An 11,970-nucleotide genomic window follows, 5' to 3' on the forward strand; every position below is an offset into this window, starting at 1 on the left:
GTCCCCACCCTGGCCACTGAGAGTCTAATTACTGCCACCTGATGCTCACTCTGCCTTTCCCACTTGTGCACCATTCTTCTCCCCAGTTGACAGTCACTCTGCTCAAAGCCACCTCTGCCAGGATGCCCTCCGGCACCTCTCCAGACTCCACCTTTCTCTCCTCCATAGGACTTTCTGTCTGTGCCACACACTTGGTTCTAGGCATTGCCTCACCTGTCCTTTCAGGTGTGCAGGCTTAACTTTTCTCTGGGAAAGTTTTCTCCAGGGGCAGGTGATGGTGCTTCTCTATCTATCCCTTCCGGACACAGCCGCACAACAGGCGTCTGCCAGCCCAGAGGTTTTCAAACTTGATGGTGCATCGGAATCCCCTGCAGGGCTTATTAAAGCAGACTGCTGGGCAGCCCACAGTGGCTTAGCAGGCAGAGTTCTCACCTGCCATGCCGGAGACCCGGGTTCGGTTCCCGGTGCCTGCCCATGTTAAAAAAAAAAAAAGCAGACTGCTGGACCCCATCCCCAGAGTTACTGATTCAGCAGGTTTGGGGTGGAGCCCAGAAATGTGCACTTATAACAAGTTCCCAGGCGCTGCTGCTGCTGCTGCTCGTTATGCTATCCTTTGAGAACCACTGAAGTTACACCTACTTGAAAAAGGTACCAGCTCTGGGCAGACACAGCGCCTCAGGCAAAGGACCTGACTTCATCCTGGGCTCGCCCTCAGCCGGGACCCAGTGCACTCCAGAGAGCACATCTCCTGCCACTGCTCCCCACACAGCCCAGGGTCCAGACCCCTAGAACCCTGGAGGTCCCCAAGCACCCCCCATCCATGCGTTCTTTCGTTCATGAAGCCACGCCTTATGGAGGCCCGTGGGTCCTGAGCACTGTCCTAGCCATGAGGAGGCGACCGTGGGCCTCAGAGACCTGGCAGACCCAGATCAGGGGGTGGCCTTGTGCACCTGGACACCCCTCCTGTCCTGCTCCTCTCTCACTTGCTGCCACACTGCTTAGTCCCAGGGCTAAGAGGGGCGTGAGTCAGCAGGGACAGATCCCCAGCCTGCCGTCCCTCCCCAACGCCCTTCCCTGGCCTCCCCCAGCATCAGCCCTGCGTGCACAGCCATCCGGTTCAGCCGCTCCTCGTTCGCTGCCCCCAGCCCGAGCCCTCTGTCTGCCCCTCCGATGTGCTCCTCATTCTGTCCTGCACGTCACACAAAATGGCACAGCCAGAGCCCCCCGAGCCAAACCAGAAACCCGAGGGTCGTTTCCCACTCCCCTGTTCCCTCACTGCCAGGTGAGCATTTGTTGCCATCCTGCTCCCTGCCAGGGTCTCCTCATCTGCCTTCCTCCAGACCACGCCACTGTCTCTGGTCTAGCCGCCACGTTCTGCTGGCTCTGGCCTCCTGGAGCCTCTCCCTGCACAGCTACATCTTTCTGAAATGGGAATGTGATCCCCTTACTTCCTTGCTGCTCCCATCATTGACTTCAGGACAAAATGCAAACTCCACAAGCGCCCTTTCAGGCTCACATTCCTCGAAGCTTCCCCAGCCTCCACCCTCCGTCTGCTCTAGCCGTGGTGAACTGCTCGCAGGTCCAGAGTAGCGCCATCCCCGCCCACACTAGCTGCCTCCTACTGTCCTCCAGGTTCAACTGCAGCATTGACTCCTCCAGGAAGCCCACCCTGACCACCACTGACTGCATCAGGGGCCCTGCCTCCAGCCCCTGCGGGTCCCTCTTTCCCCACACTTAAGGCACACAATGAAGATTATTCACTAGTCCAGGAGAAACTTGGGTGTTGACAGCACATCTTACTCCTTTACATAGTAGGTGCTCAATAAGGGCTCAGCAAACGGAGAGGCTAAGCCTACTTAAAATTAGGCCTAAGAGTTACCTCCAGAGAACCTGTGTAGTTCTTCAGACGTGGCCTTTCTTTCAAAGCCAGTGTGACAAGTGAACTCACTGTCTTGCCCCCTCTACGTGGGACATGACTCCCACAGGCATAAATCCCCCTGGAAATATGGAATAGAAATCCTGGGATGAGCCGGGACCTGGCATTAAGGGATTGAGAGAACCTTCTTGACCAAAAGGTGGAAGAGACAAAATAAAGTCTCAGTGGCTGAGAGATTTCAAACAGAGTTGAGAGGTTATCCTGGAGGCTATTCTTATGTATTCTATAGATATCCCTTTTTACTCTATGGTGGATTGAGTGCCTAGAGGGAAGTATTTGAAACTGTTAAGCCTTGTTTCTCAGAGATGACTGTATAATGATATAGCTTTTACAATGTGACTATGTGATTGTGAAAAACTGTGTGTCTGTTGCTCCTTTTATCTAGGGTATGACAGATGAGTAAAAAATATGGATTAAAAATAAACAAATAATAGGGGAGACAAAGGTTAAAATAAATTGGGTAGATGGAACTACTAGTGGTCAATGAGAAGGAGGGGTAAGGGGTGTGGTATATATGAGTTTTTTCTTTTTTCTTTCTTTTTCTGGAGTGATGAAAATGTTGTAAAAAATGATCATGGTGATGAATGTACAATTATGTGATCATGTTATGAACCATTGAATGTACACAGGTATGGAATGCATGTATGTGAAGAATCGCCAGTAAAAATATTTTAAAAAATAATAAGTGCTCAGCAAATAAATGAGAAAACAGATATTAAGGAGACAAGTCTCCTGACCAGACAGTGCAGGAAATTGCCTCTCGTAGCTCAGGAGGCGTCCTCATTTCTCAGGGCCCTGAAATAAAGCTGGGAGCCCATGGCTAAGGGTGCAGGGGAAAGCTGGCCGGGAAGCCCTATTGTTCAAGTTCTTGGCTCCCAGAGGGTCCGGGCACCCAGAGAGGAGCAGCCACTGCTGGTCCCTTGGCACAGGTGATGAGCTGCTCTCCCTCCAACAATGTGCTCGGACATACATAGAAACAACAGCTGGCCTTTGCTGACGTTAATCATAGCCCCTCGGAGGTCACCCTGAACTGTGACCACCCCCTCCGCCCCATGCCCAGGGCTGGGGGCTGGGGGCTGGGAAAGTCAGGGGAGAGGAGGCGCCAACACAAAGGGTCTGCTTTTGTGTCGGGTGGACACGACAGCCTCCCGACCCGAGGCCACCTCCCCTCTCCAGGCCTCTACAAACTCCACACCTCCGCAGGCTCCAGCCCTCTTCCTTCACCCACTCTCACACTTCGGTCCCCACCCTGTGACTGCTTTGCAGACGCCTTGGGGAAGTGCTGACCAGGGAAGGGCCTTCTCAGTCAGCTGGTCTAATGAAGTTCCTTCAAGACCCCAGCAGGAAGGGATCACCTCTCTAAAGCTCAGAAGCTGGGCCCAAGCCCCTTCTGGGAGCAGGGGACGATGGAGGGCAGAAGCTGCCGCACTCCACTCTGTGCAAGAAAGAGGAGATCCTGCTTTTGCCTCTTTCCAAATGCAGAGTCCTAGTCACAACCCACACCCTTCTCCTCTCCCTTATCAGTTTTTTTCCGTGTGAGAAAACTCTGGCACTGACAGGCATATTCCCAGGAATTTTGGTCCCAGGAGTAAGCGGAAGTTCTCCTCGCTACCACCAGAGGGAGCACGTGCGCGCTCATGCGTAGATCAGCTATGAGCGGAACAAGAGAATGTATCTGCCATGAGATGCTTGCATGTGAAAACTTCCAGAAGTGCTTGGCCACCGTATATGTGAATTTCTTTTCTTCACATTCCAACACCACCGTCCCCGAACCCCCACAAACACACCCAGATGATAAACAGTCAAGTGTTTCCAGCCCTTATCCCCCACCCTTGGAACCTTCCCTGCCTGCATTCCTCCTTCACAGCAAGATAATCTGGGTCAATTCCGGTGTTAAAGTTTGGAGAGCAAAAAACACAGTTTATCTGATAGAAGCATTTTACAAAACGCAGTTCCTGTAACCCCTCATGCAGCTGCTTTGAAAATGTTTCTTTTTCTAAAAGTGGGTTCTCTTTGCTGTCCAGGGGTTCCCCTGAGGATCTAAGTAAACGATCCTTAACCTTATGCGAGGTTAAGGACTTCCTCTGAAAACTTTTGAAACCCGTGAACATTCGCATACTTCATTTTGAAAGCCGTAAGCCTTCACACACACAACAAAGAATCTCGAAGCTTATTTAGAGACACACATTGGGAGTGTTTGAACCTGCAGCGCGGGCACAGCTCTTTCCGAGGACTCTGAACCCTGACCTCTCTCCTCCTCGGGGAAGGGGGCACCTTAGCCCCGGCTCCTCGCTGGGCGAGGAAGAAGGCGCCCAGGAAAACGGAGCTTGAGCAGAGGCAGAGAAACAGCTTGAAGAGAAGGCGGCCGCCACGAGAGGGCGGTGTAGAGCAGGGACTGAGAGTATCGTTTCCTGACTCCTCAGGAGGCAAAAGTTTAAAGAAAATTCCTACTACTGTTTCCACTACTTAAAGATATTGAAATCCCCAGGGTGCCTTATGGAGGCCAGAGAGATATTTCACAGAATACTGTGACAAAGCAATTATTCCTTCTCACGGCCATCTCCACCTCCATGTGCAGTCACCCTGCAATAGCTCAGGAGGTTCAGCCTGAGGCGAAATGCACACTTGCTCCCTGCCTTGATAAATGTGAATCCTTCCTGCTTAGACTAAAATCCGGACAGAGGGAAAGCCTTCATCTCCTGCTTTGTTGTCCACATGAACACTTTAAAAACTCCCCAAATATTTGTAATTCACACAATAACCTATGTTTTATTGGAATACAGAGAAGATAGCAATGGATTCTCTCAAAGGGGCCTCAAGAAAACTTCACAGAGGGGGTAACTCATGAATGAGGTTTTGTGGGAAGTATAGGAGTTCATGGGGCAACCAAGGAGAAAGGGGATTACAGGCCCAGGGAAAAGACTCAGCAAAGGCCTAGAGGCATAAAAAAAACATGGGGTATGGGAGAACTAAAGCAGTTTGCTTTTGCTTTATCTCTATCTGTCCCGGACAGATGAGATAAATCTGGGGGTGGAGGTAGGGGTGATGACAAGTACAAAACCCAGTCTGTCTGCATGCCAGGTGCCAGGAACCCTGGACTTCATGTATTTAATTGGGTTATATTAAAAGACTATAAAGCAGGGAAATATGGTCAGGTGTGAGTTTTAGAGTGCTCGCTCTGACTGCAGAATAAAAGCTAGATTAGAGGGTGGAACGATTCCTTCGAGTCAACGAAGCAGGTAGGAAGAAATCACAATAACGGAGGGGTGACTGCTGAGTTAAGGCTGCAGCGATAGGATAGAACAGAGGAAACAACTTGAACTGGCAATGAAAAGGACCCTTTTCGCACTAGCTGAGTGGGTGGATGTCTGTTGGGGATGGAGAGCAGGGGTAGTGGGGACAAGACCAATCTAAGCTGATTGCTGGCTCCATCAACAGAGAGAATGTGGTGCCTTGAACTGAAAATGGAAATGTATCACAGAGAGAGAGGTGCTTCGGGGTGTCGGTGAGGATGAGTTCTGTTCTGCACAGGTGGGACTGGAGTTACTCAGGGGACAGACACGTAGAGATGTCCGGTAGCTGGTTTGTTGGATAATGTGGTGCGGCGCTCACAGGGGTGATGGCGGCTGGAGAGGCAGCACTGGGGACCATCAGTTTATTGTGGCAGTGAAAGCCTGAGGCATGGCGAAGATGTGCAGGGTGTGGAGACAGAAGAGGGAGGGGAGGAAAAGAGGGCTGCGGATTGTGCTGGCTTGAAGCTATTAGGTACCCCAGAAAAGCCATGTCCTTTAATCCCATTCGATATAGCTGGGTGGGATCTTTTTGAAGCCATGGAGATGTGACCCACCCAATTGTGGGTGGTAATTTTTTGTTAGGTGGTTTCCATGGAGATGTGTCTCCATCCATTCAAGGTGGGGTTGCTTACTGTAGCCCTTTAAGAGGGAACTATTTTAGAAAAAGCTCAGAACTGACAGAACCCACACAGCCGGAGACCCCCCGGGAAGCCACTGAAGAAGCCAGGAGAGGAAGCTAGCAGACATTGCCTTGTGCCTTCCCAGCTGACAGGGGTGTCCAGAAGCCAGGGACCCCAAAAGACACCAGTTGCTTGACTTCCCAGCTGACAGAGGTGTTCTAGACGGCATCAGCCTTTCTTGAATGAAGGTATCTTCTTGTTGGTGCCTTAATTGGGACATTTTTCTGGCCTTAGAACTGTAAACTTGCAACTTAATAAATTCGCTTTTTAGAAACCGTTTCATTCCAGGTATATTGCATTCCAGCAACTTTTACAAACTAAAACAAGGTTGAAACCCCAAGGGACATTGACATGTAAAGGGGAACAGAGAAAGGGAATTCAGAGAGAGACTGAAAAAGAAATGTGAAGTAGAACAAGATAAGCCTGATTTCATAGAAACGAAGGGAAAACAAAGTCCCAGGAAGGAGGGGTAATCTGCAGTGCAGTGCCCTGGAAACTCACTCCTCCAATTGTGTTCAGCAGGTGGGAAGTCTTTGGTGGCCTTGGCAAGAGAGGTTTCACTATAGACATCTAAATGCTAGCATCCAGAGCTCAGGCCTTAGCAGGAAAAGAAGTGTTTCTTCTAGAGACATTGGATCAGAGAGTTTTGGGATTCAGGAACACAAGGCCAGGTGAGTGCAGGGACATCATAATAAAAACGAGAGGGTTAAGGAAAGTACATGGACTGAAGGGTGAGACACACACCCCACTCCCATTTTTGCTCCCGGAATTCTGACAACCAGGCTCCTACTTGCGGGAAGGAGACATGAAGATACTGAACCCAGAAACTGACCAGCCCAGAAGAATGTATCGACATTTAAGAGTCCTGCAGTGAAGCAGCCAGGACCCAGCTCAGGCGCCCTGATGTTAGACTTGAGAGACACAAGCCCACCCGAACTCCTACCCCCCACCCTCCACACAGTGCTTTAAATTCATACATATAAATGGACATTAAAGATCACCAGATATTAGAGGAAAACCTCTAACTTGGAAGAGAACTGAGACAAAGAGATTGAAAAGCAATCTGGATATTCTCACAAACAGTGGGGACAACCAATTTAATAGCTGAGCCCTCAATCTTGGGGCTCACCCCGATGAAGCTTATTCCTGGAAAGGGGACGCTAAGCCCACTGATAATTATGCCTAAGAGTCGCCCCCAGAGAACCTCTTTTGTTGCTCCGATGTGGCCTCTCTCTCTCTAAGCCACCCTGGCAGGTGAACTCACTGCCCTCCTCAATACATGCAACATAACTCCCAAGGATGAGCCAGGACCCGGCATCGCAGGAATGAGAAAGCCTGTTGACCAAAAGGGGGAAGAGAGAAATGAGACAAAAATAAAAGTTCAGTGGCTGAGAGATTTCAAACAGAGTCGAGAGGTTATCCTGGAAGGTATTCCTATGCGTTCTATAGATATCCCTTTTTACTTTATAGTCGATTGGAATGGCTAGAGGAAGTATCTGAAATTGCTGAACTGTGCTTCAGTAACCTTGATTCTTGCAGAAGACTATACAACTATTTAGCTATTACAGTGTGACTGTGTGATTGTGAAAGCTCTGTGTCTGATGCTCCTTTTATCCAGGGTATAGACAGATGAATAAATAATAATAGGGATAACAATAAATAAATAATAGAGGGGAAATTGGGGTAAAAATTGGGTAGATTGAAATACCACGGGTCAATGAGAGGGAATAGTATGAGTTGTTTTTTTTTTTTCTTTTTATTTCTTTTTCTGGAATGATACAAATGTTCTAAAACTGATTATGGTGGAAAATACACAACTATGTGAGGATATTGTGAGCCACTGATTGTATAATAGGGTTGGACTGTAGGTGGGTGGATATTTCTCAATAAAAATATTAAAAACAAAAAAGCAATCTGGAGAAGACAATGTGAGAAACAGAAGAAAACTTCAAAAAACTATGGTTCATATTCCCAGAGAGAGATAAGATATTGCAGTAATGAATTGGGAAGAAAATGTTGTATAAAAAGGAAAAGGAACATTCAGAAAACCAAAAGGACTCTTGCTAATTAGAAATATGATAGCAACAGTAAACATTCAATAAAAGGACTGATGACAAAGTTGAAGAAATCTTCCAGAAAGTACAAAAAGGGTGGAAAATAGAACGGAAAGGATTTTTTAAAAAATCATCTAGATAGTGCTCATGAAATTAAGTCCTCAATTACCAGGACTGAAGGAATACAGCTCATCAGACGCCCAGCTCTAGTAACAAAAAAGATCTCATTAAGGGCCATGAGACAAAGAAAAGATATTTTCTCTCTATATATTTTCTCTAGAGAGAAAAAGGAAATTGAATAGCTTTCAGTCTCTCGCTTGCAATACTAGAAACTAGAAGAGAATAGACAAATGTCTTGAAAATTCTAAGGAAAAATAATTTCCAACTACAATCCTATCAGCTAACTGTGCTATCAATGAACTGTCAGAGGAAAGTCATTTCAAAACATGCAAAGCTTCAAAAATATCTACCTCCCTTGCCCCTTTCTTGAGGAGCTACTGGAAGTTGTTTTTGCCAAAATAGAGGAACAAATCAAAAAAGAGGAAGGCATAAGTTTCAGGAAATACAGGATTCAACAGGTAAGAGGCAAAGGGAATTCCCAGGATGATAGACAAGGAAAGTTCCAAAATCACTCTTACATCTGTATATGAAGCCCAGTAAGTATCCAAATTGGAGCAGGAAGTTTTTAGTTTAGTTTTGTTTGGGGTTGGGTTTTTTAGGGAATAAAAAGAGAAAAATGGAGGTGAAGAGGAGGGAGGGAGGAAGGAAAGAAGAAAGGATGAAAGGAAGTGAGCTCAAAGACTCCTGAGGGTTTCTGCCATCAGAAGCACTGAGGCTAATTTAGCTATGGATGCATCCACGACTAAGCATGTATAAACTAGGTAAAAATGAACTTCAAAGAAACCAAAGGTGGTATAAAAGGGGAATGTTTTTGTTTCCCAGCTGCAAAATCCAGCACCATACAATGGTGGTTTAACAACAGGGTTTATTGGCTCAGGTTTCAGAGGCGGGGGTGGGGGTGGGGGGCCCTCCGCAGGAGCTGGTAGCTTCTGGCTGGCGGGCCCTCGTGGGGTTCCTTGGCTTTTCCGTCTCAGGGCAACACTCACGGTGGTGTCCACTTCCGGCTTCTGTTGACTCCCAGGTCTCTGCGGCTTCCCCTTTCGTGTCCAATTTCCTTTGCTTATGAGGACTTCAGCATGTTGGATTAAAGCCCAGCCTCGTTGGGCTTGGCCTCACCTTCACTAAAAACACCTCCAAAGGTCCTCTTTACAGATCCGTTCCCACCCACAGGACCAGGGGCTGGGAGCTGATTCAATCAGGGAATGCTAATCATAGTACAGTACGTGGCTCCGGTGGGAAAAATACTTACATAGTCAAAATTGCGTAATACGGACTTTAAATTTAACCAAAGCTTGAGATAAAATTAAATTTAGTGAGAGGGTGAGGGATGATGGCTGTGGAAGTGGGCAGGCGTTTCTGTGTGAGAGTGCTGCTCATCTCCTATCACACCGCAGTAGATAGCATCTAAGCTAGAAAACCTCCACAGAGCATTCTCAGGCTGTTATTTGGAAACAGAGATTGAGATACCAGAAACACAAAGACTTGAAAGCAGTTGCCTCTGGGTGGAGAGGGTGGGGCACAGGAAAATGCTGTTTTCATTGTGAAAGTTTTTCACTTTCTAAATGGAGTTCATTATCTTAATAAAAAAATTTTTAAAGCAGCACAGGGTTATATGAGAGGTGCTGAGAAAGTGAGTTTTGTATTCAAGGAGCTTGGTTTAAACATATGGAAATAGAGTCAATCGCTGAGGCAGCCGGGGGAGGGAAAGTCTGGGGAGAGAGAGCTGGGCGTGTTTACGGCTAAGGAGAAGGAAACCACGGGAACAGAGGAGAGAGGAAAGCTCGATGGAGGACGGAGCACCAGCGGTGAGACTGGCTTCAAAAGGAAGAAGGAAACGGATGGGATCCTTAAGTCAGGGAGGAGGAGAGGCGTGGGCAGGGAGAGAGGGGATTTGTAGGGAATCCAGGGAAGCCATGTCCTAGAAGTTTCGGCTTCCTCGGGGGAGTAGAAGGTGAGGGTGTTTGCCAAGATGCGATTAAAGTAGAGGCCAGGTGGGGTGCAGTGGGGGCGGGCGGGGGGTCCTGTCCATGCCTCGGCGCTCCCCCGGCTCAGAGATGCACACAAATATACCAGTCTGGAAATCAAGAGCAATTAAAAAGCAAGTTAAACCTCAACTGGAGTCTCCCTCCCCTCCGCAAAGACATGTCCGAGAGGGGATTACGTTCAACCTCTAACCTTCCCGCTCTCGGAGCAGCTATTCCCAACATCTCTATCTCATCCCCACTCTGGGCTCCCAAACTCTCCCAGATTATGCCCCTGCGAACTGTGCTCCTGGCCTGGGCGTCACAGCCAGACGACCCGGGAGGACGAGGCGGGCAGGGCCTGGCCCGACAGAGGCAGCAGGGCCAGGGAAGGACATGGTGGCTGTCAGGGTCCAGGGAATCCAGAGGGACAGCAACCTCGGCCTGGACTCTCCCAAGCGGAGACAGGGGACAGGCAGGAAGAAGCAGACGTGAGCCGAGAAAGAGGCCCGTCCGGCCAAGTCTTCACAGAGGGGCAGGCTGCGAGCTAGGCGTGGAAGGCTGGATGGGAGGACATCAGCAGGCAGGAGGGAGGGCAGGGAGGGCAGGGCAGAGGGAACTGTCTGGGCAAATGCTTGGAGGAGGGAAAGCACAAAGCAGGTGGGAGGCAGTGCAGAGCCTCTGTCGGCCAGAGAAAGGCTGGGGTCATCTGGGACCCTGAATGCCAGGTGAGGGGTGTGAAGGCGTCCTACCGGCACTGGCATTTTATGGGACATCAGGGACATCAGGAGGAAGAGCAGACCTGACTTTTAGGAAGGTAACTGGTGGCAGCAGACAGGTGGCTCGAAGCTTACAGGGACTGCGGGCAGAAAGGAGGTAGGGGAAGACTCTGCGCAGGGCAGAGGCCGAGGCCGAGGCGTTAGGAATGGGTGCTCAGAGGGCCACCTGCTCTGGGCCAATTTTCTTGGGCCGCAGTGCACGCTCACTGCACTCATTCACACCACTGTGTTAACAAGGACTGGCTCTTCCCTCCCCTAGAGCACTTACGTCTTAGCAGGGAAGAGCCTGGTGGTAGAAAGACTGTGGACATTTGAAGTTTTCTGGGGATGCTGCTAACTAACCCGGTGAGCTTGGGCTGGTTACTTAGCCTCTCTGAACTTCAGATTCCTCACCTGTAAGCCGGGAACCACGAAGAGCCTTTGTGAGTCGTGAAGACCTGTGTTGGCCTTTCCATGAAACCAAGTGAATTGAGTGTTGAGGGTGGAAGTTCCCAGCGCACATAGCGAAGATTGGGCTGGAGACGTTTCCCTGAGTGTGTGTGTGTGTGTGTGCGCGCGCGTGCGCGCGCACGTGCAAGGGGCTTCAGGAGAGCCACAGGCAGACTCACACATTGCAGAAGAATAATAACTACAATAGCTAGAAGGCCGCACAGGACAGATTCAATCCTTTGAGCAAGGCTGTGAGATAAGCGGGATCGTCACCATTTGACGAAGCAGGTACAGAGGCCCCTGGGGGTAAGCACCTTGTGTGCAGCCAGCAAGAGGCAGTCAGGATTCAAACCTTCATGGCTGGCTCCTGCACCCGTGACGTCGGCCCTGTCCTGCGCCACTCTCTAGGCCCTGCTTCTCATTTTATGGGTAAGATCCGGAGGCCTAGTGAGGGTGCTGAATCACTGAAGGCCGAACGGGTGTTGGTGGATTGCCCAGGCTGAACCCTGGCCCACCCACCGTCACTTTTTTTTTTTGTAACCACACCCGTCCTTTTATAAAGTGCTTGACCTACCAACAGCATTGCTGTCTCACCTCCCAGAATCTCTCTCTCCCAACCCTCCCAGGGATCCTAAGGAATGGGATGGGGAGCGGGGAGTTGGGGTTGGATGGTGCAAGGGTAAAAATAAATGTAAAAGCATAAATATATATGTTTCCT

This window comes from Tamandua tetradactyla, chromosome 4 (assembly GCF_023851605.1).
Source record: "Tamandua tetradactyla isolate mTamTet1 chromosome 4, mTamTet1.pri, whole genome shotgun sequence".
Classification (NCBI taxonomy): domain Eukaryota; kingdom Metazoa; phylum Chordata; class Mammalia; order Pilosa; family Myrmecophagidae; genus Tamandua; species Tamandua tetradactyla.